A 19801-nucleotide genomic window follows, 5' to 3' on the forward strand; every position below is an offset into this window, starting at 1 on the left:
GGGATGGCCCAGAGAAAGGGGGGGCGGGAGGCAGGGCTGGCGGGGGCGTAGGCTTGGGTGCCGTGGGGGTTGGCCAGAAGGAAGGGGGGGAGGCGGGGTTGGCGGGGGAGAGGGTCGAGGACCGTGGGGCTGGCCGGGAGGAAGGGGGGGCGGGAAGCAGAGCAGGGGAGGGGAGGGGTGCAGCCACTGGCTGCAGCCGGAGTCCAACAGGCCACACCACCGACTGGCACTCCCTCTAGTTGCTAGTAGAAGCCAGGCAGGGGAGGAGGGGAGTGTCTGGGAGCCACTCCTCCCACCTGGCTTCCGCACCCAACCAGAGGCTCCCAGCTGGGAGGCAGGGCCGCGATTGGTGTTGGGAGCCTCTGGTTGTGTGCAGAAGCCCAGCGGCTGGGATTCCCAGCCACTGTCCCTGCCCCGCTTGGATTTTGCACGCGACCACAGGGCTCCCAGCGCCAATCACGGCCCGCCTCCCAGTCGCTCCCACACCCCCACCAGGCTTCCGTCTGGCGCCCAGCCGGAAATTCAGAAAATACCGGACATTGCACATGTCCGGTATTTTCTGAATTTTTCTACTGGACAGAGGGCGCAAATACCGGACTGTCCAGTAGAAAACCGGACACCTGGCAACCCTATCCAGTGGCCACAATGATACAGCACATGCTGAGGGCCACAATTTAAGTGTGGTTCCATGTACATGCAAATATATATGTAAATAGCTTATTTCACACTGATGGTCATGAATACAAAGATTAAGGCAACACTACACAACACACAGGCTCCATTTAAGTCAGTTCTGCTGATATTAATAAAATGTAATATTTACCCGATTTCTACCCATATGACAGCACTTTTAATGAGTACTGACAGTCCGGGAATTTAACTATTAAAAACCATATCAACAGAAGACCATTATATTGACTCACCATTATGGAGCATGTTTCCAGTGAAGTCTATGTTCAAAGGATCCCACCCACAGGCTGCGTATTGAGCCTTGTGTAAACCCAAACTATACCGCGGGCTGCAAACAAACAGGTCGCGGGCTACATGCGGCCTACAGAAAGTCTCAGGAACGGAGAACATCCAACTGGAGCAGCGGGAAATGATCCCATACTTGGGACTAGGGATGTTAACGGGTACCTGGTAAGCATCACCCTGCTGGGGCGCCCATACAGGGCTGCCATTGGCTGGGAGATAGCAGCCCCTGCAGGAAGGCCAAGAGCTGCAATGGCAGCCCTTGTGAGGAGGCTGGAAGCTGCGGCAGCCACTGAGGCTGGGAGCCATGGCAACTATAGACCAGCCCCAGTGGAGTGGTCCCTCTGTCTAATCGCCTTTAATTGGTCAAAAGTTTAACCAATTAAATGGGATTTTACATCTCTAGCTGGCATCCTCCTTCCAGATGATGTTGTGGTATCCTCTTGCACTGAGGAATCTCTCTGGGGGAGGGAATTCCAGTTGTTAGGGTAAAACAGGTGTTAGTAATGGGGAAGTCAATCATAAGAAACATAGACAGCTGGGTTTGCAATGCTTAAGAGAACTGCATGATGAATGTTGACTTGGCTGCCTGCTGCGAAGATTGCCGATCTCATAAACTTACGTATATGTAAGCAGGGACTGAACTGCTTCTTGCTGTCAGCCAGCTAAAAGGAGGGGTGGGTGTGCCCGCTACAGTTGTTTAGCTCTACATGGTAATTAACTGTTAACTGTTGATATGTAAATAGAGCTCAGGAGAGAATCCAAGGTGTGGCTATGTAAATCCCATTCAGCCAGGGCTGATGGAGGGTCAGTGCTGGAATGGAATGTGGAAAATTGTAACTAATTTGGGACTGTTGTGGGGGGTCACTAATCATGCTACCCCTAAATGTGGGAACTGTAAAACATGCCACCAGTGCTTGCAGGAGAGACACCCCCATCATGGTAAGAGATCTTGGAAGAACAAGCCCCCCCCCCCCCCTTTCCAGAGTTGAGTGAACTGAGCTGGGGGGAAGGATTAAAGGGCTTGAGTTAGCCTGCTTCATGCCTACCAGGTGTGAGCTATAAGATTGGCCTGACCTGTGTCTAGACTGGCATGATTTTCCAGAAATGCTTTTAATGGAAAAGTTTTCCGTTAAAAGCATTTTTGGAAAAGAGTGTCTAGATTGGCACAGATGCTTTTCTGCAAAAAAGCCCCGATTGCCGTTTTCGTAATCGGGGCTTTTTTGTGGAAAACAAATCTGAGCTGTCTATGCTGGCCCTTTTGTGCAAAAGGACTTTTGCCTGAACGGGAGCAGCATAGTATTTCTGCAAGAAGCACTGATTTCTTACAGTAGGAAGTCAGTGCTTTTGTGGAAATTCAAGCGGCCAGTATAGACAGCTGGCAAGTTTTTCTGGAAAAGCGGCTGATTTTCCAGAAAAACTGGCCAGTCTAGACACAGCCCCCTTTGTTTTAAGGACAGACCTAAAGCAGACTCCCTGAGGAGTCTTTTCTTTTGCTAGTCCAGTGGAAGCTGGATTTCTTTGCCAGTCCAGCTAGTGGCTAAAGAGTTGAAATCACTGGTTTGGCTGAGAGTGGCTGGTGGGAATCACTGGCTGGTGGCATGATGTGGCTCAGAGCGACGACCAGCGGCGTGGCACGGTGACCAGCGGCGTGGTGCGGGGCGGCAGCAGGTGAGGAGCGGCGGCAGGCGATCAGCGGAGCGTCCGGTGGCATGGGACGAGACAGCTGGTGGAGCGTAGCGGAGTGTTGTAAGGTGCCCCCTATCTATCCCGCCACCCCCATTTCTACCCAGGTTGGAAGGTAAAACCTTGTGGGTGAACTTTGGGACTCTGGGTGGCACGGACCAGGGACAGAGACTTTTGGGGTGTCGGACTCATTGGACTTCAGGTGATTCTTGGCTGGGAGGAGGGCTTAGCTCATGTTTGTGTTATGAACTCTGTTTGTGGTGTTTCCCCCAAGTTAATGCCGTATGACTTCTCTCTGGCTGTGTCTAGATTGGCCAGTTTTTCTGGAAAATCAGCCACTTTTCCAGAAAAACTTGCCAGCTGTCTACACTGGCCACTTGAATTTCTGCAAAAGCACTGACTTCCTACTGTAAGAAATCAGTGCTTTTTGCGGAAATACTATGCTGCTCCTGTTCTGGCAAAAGTCCCTTTTACGCAAAACTTTTGTGCAAAAGGGCCAATGTAGACAGCTCAGATTTGTTTTGTGCAAAAAAGCCCCGATTGCGAAAATGGCAATCGGGGCTTTTTTGTGCAAAAGTGCGTCTAGATTGGCCATCGACGCTTTTCCGCAAAAAGTGCTTTTGCGGAAAAGCGTCCATGCCAATCTAGACGCTCCTTTCCACAAATGCTTTTAATTGAAAACTTTTCCGTTAAAAGCATTTCCGGAAAATCATGCCAGTCTAGACGTAGCCTCTCTGTTTCGTTAAATGTTTCTTTCCTACATTCAGACTCAGTGCTTGCGAGTGGGGAAGCGTTGCATCTCGGAGGCACCCAAGGGTGTGTGAATTTGCCAGATTACTGGGTGGGGGCTCGAGCCAGTTCTGTGTGAGATGGACCCCAAGATATTGAACCCAGGCCTGGTTACTACCAGGTCTACCCGGCAGAAGGGTTACATATAGTTCTGGGAAGTAGGGTTGCCAGGTGTCTGGTATTGAACCAGACAGTCTGGTATTTTTGCCTCCTGTCCAGCAGAAAAGTTCAGAAAATACCACACTCTTAAAATGTCTGGTATTTTCTGATTATTTCCCGGACAGGAGGCGAAAATCCCAGGTGCTTACCAGGTTCTGCAGGGGAGTTATCCGGCCCAGTGCAGAGAGGCAAGATGGCGAGCAGCCTGTTAGTTCCAAAAAGCCTCAAAAGCATTGCTTAAAGGGACCACGCTTTTTAAAAATATATATATTTTAAAAATTTTTTTGCTTAACAACTCTTGGGGTCCTTCCCCCCCCCCCCCCCGCCCCGGTGGGTTTTTTTTCGGGGAGGGGGTTGTTCGGTATTTTTTGGTTTAACCATCTGGCAACCCTACTGGGAAGGTCGTGGTACATGTAGATACCAATGACATAGGGAAGGATAGGAGAGAGGTCCTGGAAGCCAAATTTAGGCTGCCAGTAAGAGATTGAAATCCAGGACCTCAATGGTAGTGTTTTCTGAAATGCTTCCAGTTCCACATGTAGAGCAAGGTAGACAGACAGAACTGCAGGGTCTCAATGCATGGATGAGATGATGGTCTAGAGAGGAAGGGTTTAGACTTATTGGGAGCTGGGGAAACTTTGGGGAAAGAAGCAGCCTATACATAGAGCCCTGCAAATCTGTCTATATCCACTTTATATCCAAGGGTATCAGCATCTGTATGGATGCGGATATCTGTGGCTCATTTTTGCAAATATTCATGGCTCATTTTTGTGGATATGGATGTGGATATAAATACAAATTTTGTAGCTAGAACCCTGCAGATCTGTGGATATTTGCAGGTATCCGCTCCTTGGGATGTCGATGTGAATATCCATGACTCATTTTTACAGACACAAATTCTGTATCTGCGCAGGGCTTTACCTATACAGGAAAGATGGGTTCCACATATATCAAAATGGAACCAGATTTCTGGCACTTAAATTTGAAAAGGTTGCAGAGCTGTTTTTAAACTAAGGGCTTGGGGAAAGCCTACAGGTGCAGAGGAGCACATGCATCAGACAGAAACATTCCTTTGGGGAGGATTTAACAAGAGATTCTCTATGTCCTAGTAAAGAAGAGATGATAGAAAATGATAAAATATAAGTAAGATCTGATAAGAAATAGTCAAATGAAAAGAGTGCTATTCAATCACATCATGTAATGGCAAACTGCTAAATAGTGACAAGTTTAAGTGCTTATATACAAACAGAAGTCTAAATAATAAGATGGGTGAATTAGAGTGCCTTGTATTGAATGAGGATATTGATATGGTATCACAGAACTTCATGGAATGAAGATAATCAATGGGATACAGTAATACCAGAGTACAAAATATATCGGATGGACAGAACAGGTTGTGCTGGTGGGAGAGTGGGACTATCTGTGAAAGAAAACTTAAATGAAACAAACTGTTCCATAGACTCCCTATCAATAGTAATTCCATGCTCTAATAATATGAATATGACAGTAAAGATTAGGGATGTGAATGTATAAATATGTAAAGGGTTAAAGTTCACAGTTATACCCAGGCTCCCATCATGCTCCCAGGAAGCTGGCCATCACCTGTTACTGCTGCCTCTGTATTAGCCTGAGGGTGGCTGCCAGCTCCCCGGGAGCAGGGCTGTAGGCAGAAGCCAGTGCATGCCGGGAGCTAGCTTGATAGTTGGTTTCTGTGCACCAGCTCCCGGGGAACCACCTGCAGCTGGTACATGTGGGAAGCACCGGCTCCTGGGGAGCCAGGCGTGGGTAACTACTGACTTTTTTCAATTTTTAAATGTGAGGGTTACATGTTTACATAATTACCTGAATTTTAAGATCTCTAGTAAAGATACATTACCGATCACCTGATCAGGATGATGATAATGACAGTGAAATGCTAAGGGAGATTAGAGAGGCTATAAAAATAAATAAACTAAATAATAATGGGGGATTTCAACTATCCCCATGTTGATTGGGAGAGGCAATTCTTGATTTAGTCCTAAATGGAATACAGGATCTGATCCAAGAAATGACTATAGCTGGACCACTTGGAAATAGGGACCGTAATATAATTAAATGTAACGTCTTTCTGGAAGAAAAAACACCACAAGGGTCTAACATTGTGTCATTTAATTTCAGAAAGGGGAACTACACAAAAATGAGGAGGTTAGTTAAAGAGAAATTAAAAGGTACAGTGCCAAAACTGAAATCCTTGCAATCTGTATGGAAACTTTTAAAAGGGACTATAGTAGAGGCTTAACTTAAATGTATACCCAAAATTAAAAAACAAATCAAGAGAACCAGAAAAATGCCACTCTGGCTTAACAACCAAGTAAAACAAGCAGTGAGAGATTAAAAGACATCCTTTAAAAAGTGGAAGTTAAGTCCTAGTGAGTAAAATAGAAAGGAGCCTAAACTCTGTCAAATGAAGTATAAAAATAAAATTGGGAAGGCCAAAAGGGAATTTGAAGAACAGCTAGCTAAATACTCAAAAAGTAATAGCAAACATTTAAAAATGTATCAGAAATAGGAAACCTGCTAAACAACCCGTGGGGCCACTGGACGATCAGATGCTAAAAGAGTACTCAAGGATGATAAGGTAATTGCGGAGAAAGTAAATGAATTCTTTGCTTCAGTATTCACAGCTGGGGATGTGAGGGAGATTCCCAAACCCGAGCCATTCTTTTTAGGTGACAAATCTGAGAAGTGTCCCAAATTGAGGTGTCAATAGAAGAGGTTTTGGAACAAATTGATAAACAGTAAAAAATCACCAGGACCAGACGGCATTCACTAAAGAGTTATGAAAGAACTCAAATGTGAAATTGCAGAATTACAAATTGTGGTTTATAACCTGTCCTTTAAAACATCTTTTGTACCAAATGATTGGAGGATAGCTAATGTGATGGCAGTTTTTAAAAAGAGCTCTAGAGACGATCCTGGCAACTACAGGCCAATAAGTCTAATTTCAGTACCAGACAAATGGATTGATACTATAGTAAAGAACAGAATTGTCAGACATATAGATAAACATAAGTTGTTGGGAGAAAAGTCAGCATAGTTTCTGTAGAGGGAAATCATGTCCCACCAGTATACTAGAATTCTTTGAGGGGATTGACAAGCATGTGGACAAGGGGGATCCCATGGATATGGTGTACTTAGATTTCCAGAAAGCCTTTGACAAGGTCCCTCTCACCATAGGCTCTTAAGCAAAGTAAGCTGTCTTTGGATAACAGAGAAGGTCCTCTCCAAGATTGATAACTAGTTAAAAGATAGGAAACAAAGAGTAGGAATAAATAGTTTTCAGAATAGAGTGAGGTAAATAATGGTGTTCTTCAGGAGTCTGTACTGGGACCAATCCTATTCAGCATAATCATAAATGATCTGGAGAAAGGGATAAACAGTGAGGTGGTGCAATTTGCAGAAGATACAAAACCGCTCATGACAATAAAGTCCAAAGCAGACTGTGAAGAGCTTCAAAAGGATCTTCACAAAACTAAGAGACTAGGCAACAAAATGGCAGATGAATTTTAATTATAAATGCAATGTAATGCATATTGGAAAACATAATCCCAACTATATGTATAAAATGATGGAGACCAAATTAATGATTAAGAGATCTTGGAGTCATTGTGGATAGTTCTCTGAAGACATACACTCAATGTGCAGCAGTGGTCAAAAAAGAAAACAGAATGATAGGAACAATTAAGAAAGATAAAGAATAAAACAGAGAATATCTTATTGCCTCTAGATAAATAGAGGTATACCCACATCTTGAATATTGGTTGCAGATGTGGTCACTTAAACTCTAAAAAGATATCTTGGCATTGGAAAAAGTTCAGAAAAGGGCCATCAAAATGATTAGGAGGGGTATGGAATGGCTGCTGTATGAGGAGAAATTAATAAGACTAGGATTTTTCATCTTGGAAAAGAGACAACTAAAGGGGGATATGATAGAGATCTATAAAATCATGGCTAGTGTGGAAAAAAGTGAATAAAGAAAAGTTATTTACTCTTTCTCATGATACAAGGACCTAGGGGTGACCAAATGAAATTAATAGGTAGCAGGTGTAAAACAAACAAAAAGAAGTACCTCTTCTTCTTCGAGTGATGTCCCCGTGGGTGCTCCACTACAGATGTCGGGCTCGTCCCAGCTCCGCAAACCGGAAAGTTCTTGCTAGCAGTAGCCCCCTCCGGAGGACCGTGCATGTGCAGAGCGTCCCGCGGCGTTCGTGCCTTTTCTGCGTCGCGCGGTCCGACCCTCCAGTTCCTCCTAACCGTCCATGGCCGCAGACGGATTTGGAACACGCTCCTCTCCTGAGGAGAAATTGCATTGTTATTTCTGTATTCTTTCCCAGTTAGCCCCTTCCTAATTAGTGTTAGTCAGTTATTGTCTTAGATTAGTTAGTTAGTAGTTAATAGTTTAAAAAAAAAATTGTTTTCCTTTCCCATTATAAGCCCTGAGGGGCACTCCGGCGAGCCCCTCAAGTTGGTCTTTCCCCGGAGACCTCCTCAGTAGACATGCCCGGCTCTCCGGAATTTAAGAAATGTGCTTCGTGCGGAGAGGCCATGCCCGTCTCTGATGGCCACTCCTGTTGCATTCGCTGTCTAGGAGAAGGCCACATCCCCCAGAAATGTGGTGACTGTGCCAAGCTGACTGCACGCACAAGGCGTGACAGAGAAATGCGCCTGAAAATGCTGCTTTTCAATAAGGCTCTCCAGCCCCCATCAGCAACAGAACGAGAGGCTCCGGGCGCGCATAAGTCCAAGGACGGAAGAGGCTCCGCTCCGTCCAAGAGCCTAAGTGCAGCAGACGCACGAGGCTCGTCGGGCCACCCTCCCACACAGGGAGCGGACAACTTATCGAAAGCCCGCAGCACATCAGCGCCGAGCCCCGCACTCTCAGTGATATCGGTCCCGCCAGGCCGCCCGGAATCGGCACCATCATCGGCGGCACCGAGTCTGTGAGCGGCACCGCAGCCAGATACGGTGCGGTCCTCGGCACCGAGGCACTCGGCACCGTTGCCTCATGATCGCTCCCAGGCTAAGCTGGCACCGGGAGTCGGCCCGGCACCGAAGCCTAAGCAGGCACCAAAGACTAAGCCGCAACCACCTAAGGCACCGGATACGGCACCGAGAAAACACTCGGCACCTAGGTCATCCCATTCAAGACCTAGTGATGCAGCTACCCCACACACACAGGGCACGTCTGCACCAGCCCGCACCGACCAACCATTGTGCGCGGCTGAGCCGGCTCCGTCGGTTGTTTCGGCACCGGCCCCTACGGCCCTACAACCCCACGTCTCTGGGATTGATACGGCTCCACCATCCCCATCTTCTGCATATATATATATATATACAGGGCTCGCTGAGCGGCGGCGAGCCCTGCTCGCCAGCTGTGCGGTTCTGCGAGCTGCGCATGCACACACTGCGCTGCGCCGGCTGTGCCAAAAGAAATCTGATGAGGTTCAACAAGGACAAGTGCACTTGGGACAGAAGACTCCAAAACACTGCTACAGCAAAGGGCAACAAAAAGCACTAGGGGATTGGAACACATGACTTATGAGGAAAGGCTGAGGTATCTGGGCTTATTTAGTCTATAGGGGTACGTCTAGACTACAGGCTTTTTTCAACAGAGGCTTTGTCTACAGATACTGTCAACAAAGCCTCTGTCGAAAAAGAGCATCTAGACTACAGCCAGTTTGGTCAACAACGCAAGCTGCTTTTTTGACAGAGTCTAGACACTCTCTTTTGAAAAAGCACAGTGTGGATGCAATAGCACCTTTTTTCGACATAACTCTGTTGAAAAAAGGCATTATTCCTCGTAGAATGAGGTTTACCGCCATCGACAAAACTGCCGCATTCTATCGACTTACTGCTGACAGAACTCAGCGGTAGTATAGACTTTTGTTGACAAAACCCTGTAGTCTAGACACACCCTAGAAGAGAACAGTGAGGGGGAATTTGATAAGGATAGAGAGAGGCTGTTCTCAGTGGTGACAGATGACAGAATGAGGAGCAATGATCTCAAGTTGCAGTGGGGGAAGTCTAAGATGGATATTAGAAAAAACTATTTCCCTAGGAGGGCAGTGAAGCACTGGAATGGGTTCCCTAGGGAGGGGGTGAAATCTCCATCCCAGGGGTTTTTAAATCGTGGCTTGGCAAGGCCCTGGCTGGGATGTTTTAGTTGGGGCTGGCTCTGCTTTTAGCAGGGGGTTGGACTCAATGACCTCCTGAGGTCTCTTCCAACCCTAGGATTCTATGATTCTCTGCATGAGAGCCAGGGTTGTAAGCTCCTCATGGAGCTCGGTGCTGAGAGCCCAGGCTCTTGATGCCAGTCAGCTCACAGCTGGTAGGAAATAAAAGTAACACCGTGTCTACAGACATTGCATCACCCTTACTACATTGAACTAAACACTATCCCTCTTATAGAGGTGGAGTCATTAGATTGGTATAGTCGGGGACTTACGCTCTCAGAAGCAGTGCTGTAGTATAGATAAAGACTTTGGTCGACCACAGGTCGACATAAGGCAGCTAACGCCATAATGTAGACCTGGCCTTAGTAGAAGCAACAAGGATTGGTCGGTCAGAAGCTGGTAGTAGTGAGCTGGTGGTAGTGATCCTTCCCCTTACACCATCATAACTATCTGCAGGGGGCAGTTTAGGGACAAGTGGTGTTCTTACCACACCTAATGTCTGTATCCTCATGTCACCAAGGCTGTGTCTACACTACATGCCTCTGTCGGCAGAGGCATGTAGATTAGGGTTGTAGGCAAAGGTAAATGAAGCCGCGATTTAAATGTTCGCGACTTCATTTACATTTACATGGCTGCCGCGCTGAGCCGACAAACAGCTGATCAGCTGTTTGTCGGCTCGCTGCTAGTCTGGACGTTCCCCCTGTCGACATCAAAGCCCTTTGTTGGCAGCCCCGTTATTCCTCGTGGAATTAGGTTTACCGGGGCTGCCGACAAAGGGTTTTGATGTCGACAGGGGGAACGTTCAGACTAGCGGCGAGCCGACAAACAGCTGATCAGCTGTTTGTCGGCTCAGCGCGGCAGCCATGTAAATGTAAATGAAGCCGCGATCATTTAAATCGCGGCTTCATTTACCTTTGCTGAATAAACAAATCTACATGCCTCTGCCGACAGAGGCATGTAGTGTAGACGTACCCCAAATGATCAACTACTCTCGGTAGATAGCATAGATCTCTGTAATGCAATTGTATTTCATTCATGCTGAGATTAGTGAAATTAAATTCAAATTGCAACATTGATAAATATCTTTAGTCTTAAAACTCAATCCCACTGAGACAACTTAGAAAGTATGTCATAGCTTTTATTATTTCAGGTTGTTTGCAGATTTAAGTAGTCACCACTCCATCAGTTTACAAGCTGACAATATGAAGTTTTTGTTCTATAAATAATAAACAAACAAAATCCCCTGTAGTCCTTTTGGTTACAAAGACTTAAATTTGGTATCCAGGCAATCACCAGGGGAAAGGACCATTTTCCTGGGCTGTAGTAAACCACCCACGCTGATCCTTTACATCAGTGTTTCACAAAGTGGGCCACTTTGGGAAATTTGCTAGCGGGTCCACACCATTTTATTTACTTAAAGGGTCTGTAGCTGTGGCTTCCTTTGTCTGGAAATGTCAAACCAGAACCAATGGGAGCTGCAAAACTCTGTGACAGACACTTTAGGTCAGGGCTACTCAACACTAGGGTTACCAGGTGGCTTAAAAAAAAATAGCGGACACATATGATCTCAGATGCGGGGGTGGGACGGGACCGTCTGGGAGGGGAGCGGGGCTGGCTGGGGGAGATGGCGAGGGGACTGGCCAGCAGGAAGCAGGGCTGGCTGGGAGGGGGTCGGAGAGAGCGGAGCTGGCCGGGGGAGATGGAAGTGGGGAGAACTGGCCGGCGGGAAGCAGGGCTGGTCGGGGGCAGAGGGGCGGGTTGAGGGGAGTAGGGGGAGAGAATTGGCAGGCGGGGAACAGGACTGACCCGGGTACTCGCAGATCCCGGGGTGCTGCCTGTCCCGCGCACGGTCCCGGCGAAGCACAAGTGAGTCCAGCCCCGGGGATTTCATCTCACCCCAGCCCCACCCTCTCCTGCCCCCCTCACGTAGTTACGTATTGCCTGGCTGGTAGACACACTCATGAAGCGTGAGCATGTCTACCAGCCAGGCAGTTCACAACTACTTACTGATACTCCTAATGATAATAAAACCTACCTAATTAGAAAATACTGGACATATAAAATGTCCGGTATTTTCTCAATTTGTTTCCCGAACAGAACCTTCTAATACCGGACTGGCTGGTTCAAAACTGGACACCTGGCAACCCTACTTAACACGTGGCTACTGCATGCGGCTCATGGTCTGTTTGTTTGCAGTCTGCAGTGCAGTTTGAATTTACACGGGGCTCAAACTCGTGGGTGGGAGCCAAAACAAAAAAGTAGTCAATATAATGGTCTTCTATTGACATGCGTTTTAGTAGTTAAATTCCTGGATTGTCATTGCTCGTTAAAAGTGCTGTCATACTGGTGGAAATTGGGTAAATATTGCATTTTATTAATATCAACAGAACTGACTTAAATGGGGCCTGTGTGTTGTGTAGTCTTGCCTTAATCTTTGTATTAATGTCTGTCAATGTGAAAGAAGCTATTTGCATATATATGCAACCACACTTAAGTTGCAGCCCTCTGCATGTGCTGTGTGTATTATTGTGGCTCCTGGGGCTTCCAAAGTTGAGTAGTCCCACATCCCACTTTGAGAAACACTGCTTTACATTTTTATAATGCATTCCTTAGCACTGTTATCTGAGGGTAGGTCTAGACTACACGGCTTTGTCGACGGAGCCATGTAGATAAGGTTTCTAGACATAGGGAAATGAAGCGGCAATTTACATCCAAATGGCTGCTGCGCTGTGCCGATCAGCTGTTTGGCAGCACAGTGCAGTAGTCTAGATGCTCTGTGGTCGACAAGGGACAACCTTGTCGACCACCCCGTTGTGCCTCGTGGAATGAGGTTTACTGGGGCCGTTGACAAGGGCTTCCCTTGTCGACCGCAGAATGTCCAGACTACCACGCTGTGCAGGGCCGCATTATGACTTGCGTGGGCCCTAGGCACTTTTGCCTTCGTGGGCCCCTTCCTCCATAAAAAAAAATATTAAAAATTATTTTTGATATAACTTTAAATACTTCAACATTTTTTTTCTGTTTTAGGCAAAATTTAATAGATTTTTGAGGGCCCTAAAAGATTCATTTTTTTCCTTCTGATTTTAAAAGAAATTAAAACATTTTCATGGGCCCCTAAAAGTATTGTGGGCCGTAGGCACTGTGCCTACTGTGCCTAATGGATAAGTCAGCCCTGACGCTGTGCCGCCAAACAGCTGATCGGCACAGCGCAGCAGCCATTTTGATGTAAATGAAACGGTGATTATTTAAATCGCCACTTCATTTCCCTTTTTCAAGTACATTAATCTACATGGCTCCGTCGACTAGAGCCATGTAGTTTAGACGTACCCTGAGTGGCTAATCCTGAATGAGCTTGCATGTGATGAGAGCCAAATTTCCTCCTGAGAATGAGGGCAACATTTGGCTTTCATCTTGCAAGCATACTCAGATTCATGTAAAAAATGAGTGTTCTGCAAACTCTTCAATCAGTGAGGGCTCGGGGGAAAAGACTAGAGCAATGCACTGGGTTCTTCCATATACAGCGTCCTGTTCCATGGATTTGTACAAGGGCTTTAATAACATCACAGCAAAGATCTAAAAATTGTATTATTTTTCTGATTAAACTTGATCTATATAAATACACTGGGACGCTGGATCCTAGGACAGCATGGTAAGAACTATTTTATCTAAGTTCAAACCCACTCCTGCATGGCAGGTTCAAAAGTTCAACTCCTACTCAAATGTTGCTAGGTTCATGTTCCACTGGGAAGAGCAGGAGGAGTATCCAGTGAAAAATAGAGCAGAGAAGAGGCAGAGTAGCAAATAAGTGTAGAGAAACTGTGAGGGGGGGAAAAGCAGCAGTGGGCAATCTGACGCCCAAGGGCCGCATGTGGCCAGTCAGGATTCTGTGTGTGACCCACGAGGCATTTTGTTTACTGTTGCCTACATACAAGGTTGCCAGATACCGCTAATTTCCGTCCAAATAGTTTTTTTTCCCTCGCGGTATTACTAAAGTGACATGCACGTGAAGTGAGGAGCATGCTGATTGCACACAACATTGACCATGAGAACCATGCATTCCTGATGAATCCAACTAAAGTACTGCTAAGTTTCAATAAGGCAGACCGCACAAATTCTAGTTAGCAAGCACAATTAGCAAAACTCCCTTATCCAGTGAGACCATCTTGGTTATAATAATCTTGCGGCCCACTGAGATGAAGGAGAACCACTCATATGGTCCACTCACTAGCCTACATTGCCCATCACTGAGGAAAAGTGTTACTCTGACTATTGTGAACCTCACCACAGCATCTCTTGTTTATTTGTATCACCATAGTGCTCATGCTTAGGTGCTCCAACTAAGGGTACGTCTAGACTACTGCGTTTTGTCGACGGAAGTTTTGTCGACAGATACTGTCGACAAAGCTTCCGTCGACAAAGAGCGTCCAGACACATTGAGTTCTGTCGACAAAGCAAGCTGCTTTGTTGACAGAATCCCGTAGTCTGGACGCAACCCTACAGGCAATAACACCTTCTGTCGACAGAACTCTGTTGACAGAAGGTGTTTTGCCTCGTAAAATGAGGTATACCAGTGTTGACAAAACTGCTGAGTTCTGTCGACGTTATGTCGACAGAACTCAGCGGTAGTGTAGACGCTGGTATAGTTTTGTCGACAAAAGTCCACTTTTGTCGACAAAACTCGGTAGTCTAGACACACCCTAAGATCAGAGCCCTGTTGAGCTAATACTGTGTAAACTAAGACAGTCCCCACCCCTTTAGAGCTTAGAGTCCCAAGAGATGCATAGAGAAATACAGTATTTCCTCATTTAACACATGCCCGCTTAACACATTTTCGTGATAGCACGATTATTTTTTTAGGGAACATTTTTTTGAATTACACGACTGTCCCTGGAATAACACTATTTCCCCAGCCGGACTGTCACCGGTGGCTGCCTGGGGCTTCCCCTGCCTCCCTGCAAAGCGGTGGAGGGTTTGCCGCTCGCCACGCCATTCCTCGCTGATTCCCCGTCGCTGAATGCCTTGCCCCCTCTCCTCCACCCCACTTGCAGACCAGCAGCTGCGCGGGGATTCCCCTGCCTCCCTGAAAAGCAACGGAGGGTTTGGCGCTCACCGCACCATTCCCCGGCGACCCCCCGTTTGCTGGACACAGTGCGGGTCCTTGCGGACCTGTCACAGGGGCATACTCCCAACCCAATCCCCCTTCCCTCTCCTCCCCTTCCCTTTCCCAGAGCCAAACACCTCCCCTCCCTGCTGTAACCCAGTCCCCTTTCTCCCCCAACCTTATGTCCCGGTCCCAACAGACACCACCGCTTGAAACACAACCCTCACCTTTTCCATTATTTTCAATGGGAAAATTGACCTCGCATAACACGTTTTCACTGAACACAATCATTTTCTGAAACATATCTATGGGGTTAAATGAGGAATTACTGTAGTCAAATAGTGCTGAAGTGACTTGCCCAGGATTCAATAGTAAGTCTGTGTCGGAGCCAGGAATAGAAGCTGGGTCTGACTCCCAGTCCTGTGCCCCATTGCCTCTTGCCTTATGCCCATGCCTCCACATACTTATGTTTACATAGTAAAAAACAAAACCAACCAATCAAACAAAACACAATCCTGCAGCAGTACGTAAGAGCCTGGTTCAACTGACCCAGGCTCACACTGTGGGGCTGAAAATAGAAGTGTAGATATTTGGGCTCAGGCTGCAGCCTGGGCTCCAAGACTCTCCCTCTTGCCAAGTTTCAGACTGAGGTGGAATGCCTACACTGCTCTTTTTAGTCCCACAGCACAAGCCCTACGAGCACAAGTCAGTTGACTCACAGGTTTTTTTTTTTTGCTGTGTAGATATAGCTGTGGAATATTTACTTCTGGCAGCTTGTATCTAATGTAATTGGCACCAGTCTATTATGCCTTACTGAACACAGCAGTTTTCCCTACTGCTGGAGCTCTTCTCTTCTTGAGGGGGGAAGAATAATGTTTTTTGGGAGGAGAAGTGTAGAGTGGAGTGACTTGACTAGAGAAGACGAGAAAGAAGATGATGATGATGATGAGGGGCAATACAGCAATCTTAGGCCTCTCATAAAATTCCCATTGCAATCAATGAGAAAAGAGTGTAGGATTAGGTCATAATTAAAGGTGTCTTCTCTCTGTTGCTCCTGTGGCCACAACCCACAAAGGGATTACTCAGCCACTTATAACAAGGTCCTTATCTGATACCAGAAGTGAACCATTGCATAGATTCCTGTAGTGCCCACTTTGAAGTGGGACTTTGACCCTACTTCTAGAGTTCTGCATAGATACAAAATTTGTATTTTCATCTGATCCACAATTCCCCAAAATAGTCCGTGGATATCTGCATTTACAGCCACAGATATAAAGTGGATATTTGGAAATTTGCAGGGCTCTAGATTAGGCATTAGAATGGTTAACCGGTTAACCAGTAAGCTTCCCCTTTAATGGGTGGCATTTCAAGTTTTGGTTTAGCGGCGGGGGCTGGCACAGCTCCCCACCCACTGCAAGCAAGGAGTTGCTCCAGACCCATGTGGCACACTGAAGGTAGGGGCACTCTAGCTGGCCGAAGCAGTGCATGTCCACAGCAAGGGGGCCGCTCCAGCCCGTCTGAGCTGGAGTGGTCTACCAGCCCCCATCTTTAATTGGTTAACCAGTTAAACATTACATTTAACCAATTAAATGGGATTTTACATTCCTATTCTAGATATAAAATTTGGATCAGTATTCATTCATAATCTGCAAACATGGTCCATGGATATCCACAGATTTGAAGGGCTTTACCTACTTCAGAGAGTCATGGGAGCCCTGTACATAAGATTCTGGGGAACATTTAAGCATAACTGGTGGCAAATAGCTAAATGTGGTGGATGTATTACAGGAAAGGTTGGCAGATTTGCTGAATTAGCAAACAAATACATTTGGGAGTAGCTAGTCACTGTGGACCCAGATTCTCACCTCAGTTATACTAGTAAATTCTATGCCTACAGGAGTATTTGGCCTTGGTGAGTGGGTTTTTGTTGCTGCTTCCACTATACTTATTTTTAAAACTTGCTCATGCCCTTATATGGAGAAAAGTTTAAAACCTGGAGCATTTTGGCACTTCTTTTCGCACACCACAAGATTATTTTTGACAACAGAAGCTTAGAACAAAGAATAATTCTGGCCTGAAATTTTGTGTGGTAAAATGGGGCTTAATCTTGCTCCTGTTTGACATTAATAGAAAAACTTTGACTTCAATGAAGCAGGACTAAGATCTGAATCTGCAGCATAACTCCACTGAATTAAAAATTTCTTGGAGGGGTGAACCTGTTTTCATATTTACTCCAAGGTATATCCAAAGTAGCTATCCCTTTGAAATTTAAGCTTTTCTTCTGTTCTTGTTCTTGATTCTTGTTTTGATTAACATTGTTTCAATAAGGTTGGTAAGCATGTAACAGTAACCACAGATGAGAAACAGTTTCAAAGTAGATAGTAATACATTAAAGAGCAGAATCTTAAACACCCATTTTGTTGTAAGCAGCCTACAGCCCTTTAAAAGGCTTCAGTATGCTGTTTAACTGGAAAAGTGTCCTTAGGAAAAGTGCACCTTTAATGTTAATGAAAGGGGGAAAGTGTCTTCAGTTCCTGGAAACTGATGCAAAATGTTTCAAAAGCTGCTGTTCTTTGGGTGCATTAATATATGGGTGCTAGTGCGTGAGGCATGACTGTGGCCCAATATGCCTGTGGAAAGGGCCTTGTCTCTTTAAGGCCAGGAATTCTGGGGAATACAGTCTTGAATGTATATTTCTGATCATGTGAACAAAGGCAAGATATAAAAGGTGACTGTCAGGGGAATGAGACCTAGATGTTGTGTTCTGGCCAATCTATGGAGAATGCCTTGTAAGGAGCAGTGATTTTGTTTTAAGCTGACCAGGAAAGAAGCATTAATATAGTGTGGAGAAGACCTCCAAGAAGGAGTAAATGATGTACAAAGAAAGCCTTGGGGAAAGTCTTAGGCTTTGTAGATAGATTCCTAGTGAATAGGAGCCTTGAGGGGAAGTACTGGAAGATAATCTGAAGAACTGGAGATTTTATGATAACGGTGCTCTAAGAAGGGTAGCTCTGTTTGAGACTTCATTAAGCCAGAGTGATCTTACCTTGAAACTGGTAAGTTTGTGCAATTACACCAAAAGCAGTAACAAATGGGGAAACTGAGGCAGGGTGTCAGGCAGCTTATCCAGAGCCTATCTGACAGATGGCCCAATTTGACATAGCATGGTCTGGATTTTTCATAAGTGCTGTGTCCATAGTTCCAATTGAGGATAGTGACAGAATTGATCATAAGTAAGCTTGGTAGTTGAGAATTATAATAGTTTGCTCTGAATGGAATGGTTTGGCCACACAACAGGGAGACCAAGAGTCTGATTCTCCACTGACTTGGGGGCAAATGGGGTATAATGCCCCCTGAAGTCAGTGAAGTGATAGCAGCATAAAACTGAGGTACATCAGAGGGGAATAAGCAGCAGAAATTGTTAGTTTGATTCTTTTGGTGGCTTTGGATCTGCCAGTACATCTTACTGTATCCTTGGTCTAAAAGGAGAAGTTCAAGTGTTTTATGAGGATTAATTCATCATGGGTGTAGCCCTGTGATTATTTCTTAGGTGAGTTTGAGGAGAATTTTACTTTCCCACCTACAAAGTTTGATCCATCTCTAAAGATGTCCAGTTTTGTAGCACTTTGCAACCCATCAAGTGAATTCAGAGAGAAGGAATGTGGGGTAGTTTTAGATTTGGCTTGTTTGAGGTTGGCATGTTAGAAAAACACAAATTTAAGTATTGTTACTTTAAGAATATAAAGGGCAACACTTATTCTCATTGAGACATGACATGGTCTCAGTCTGAAGAGAGGGCCAGGAGTTAGAATACTGGCTTTGGTACTGACTCCTTTTCTGGTCATGGGTCAGTCACTTATCAACTCTGCCTCAGTTTCCTTAACTGTATAATGGAATTATTACTTAGCTCATGGGGGGGATTTGTGTAATCAAAGCAGTATTGTTAAAATATTCTGCATTCCTCAATTCTCTGTTGAATATGGATGTTGCAATACATTCATGTAATCAGAAAGGAAGAAGAGACCCCAAATTTGAGCTAGTACTTCCCTAAAACTGTCATGAGTGGAAAAATCATAGAAAGAGATGACTACACTAGTGCTGACTGTGTCCCTCTTTTCATCTGGCTGAACTTGTTTTTCATTGTCAGGTAAAAAAAAAAGCACTTTAGAAACACCTACTTACAGCCCTAATGCTTGTCTTCCTTGTACATGACAGGCATAAATTGTGAAGCTTTTCAAATGATAGCCAAAATAAACTGCAGTGATAGAGAATCTTCTGTCTGAATGATGTTTGACTGCATAATTCTAAAAATCTGTAATACGAGTTGCATCTTCTATTGCAGTAGCCTTGGGGAAACAAAAATAATTAAACAAAGTAGACACATTACTGTCAACAGATTATCTCAAACTTAGTGCACAAAACAAAAGCCAACTTCTGTACACAGCAGGTAACACTTTTTTCTGGTATTTGTCAGTATCTTTCAGTCTAATCAAGGAATATCCCTACAGAGATCAATGGAAGCAATTATTTTGGGTGTAACATTGTGTAGAGGAGCCCTAAGAGATCATCAGCAGAGAAACTTTGTCTATGCTAGAAAAGATTTTGCACTTTAATAATACTCATACAGTAAAAGCTGCAAACCACCATTATTGTGGATGCAGACATACTACTATAAAAGTTATTTTTCCAGCTGGGAAGCAAAATAAACTATGCTAGTTTAACTGCTTCCACCTTTGAGCTTAAATTGGCATAACTATAGATACAAAATTGCACCTCTAACCAAAGGTTAAATCAGTATGCATTTTTCTAGTGTAGATTTAGCATCTCCTGACTAAGTTTTCACAGATGTCTGAGGGAAGAAAACTCTATAAGATCAGCTTCT

Source organism: Pelodiscus sinensis, chromosome 21 (assembly GCF_052426305.1).
Source record: "Pelodiscus sinensis isolate ZL-2025 chromosome 21, ASM5242630v1, whole genome shotgun sequence".
Classification (NCBI taxonomy): domain Eukaryota; kingdom Metazoa; phylum Chordata; order Testudines; family Trionychidae; genus Pelodiscus; species Pelodiscus sinensis.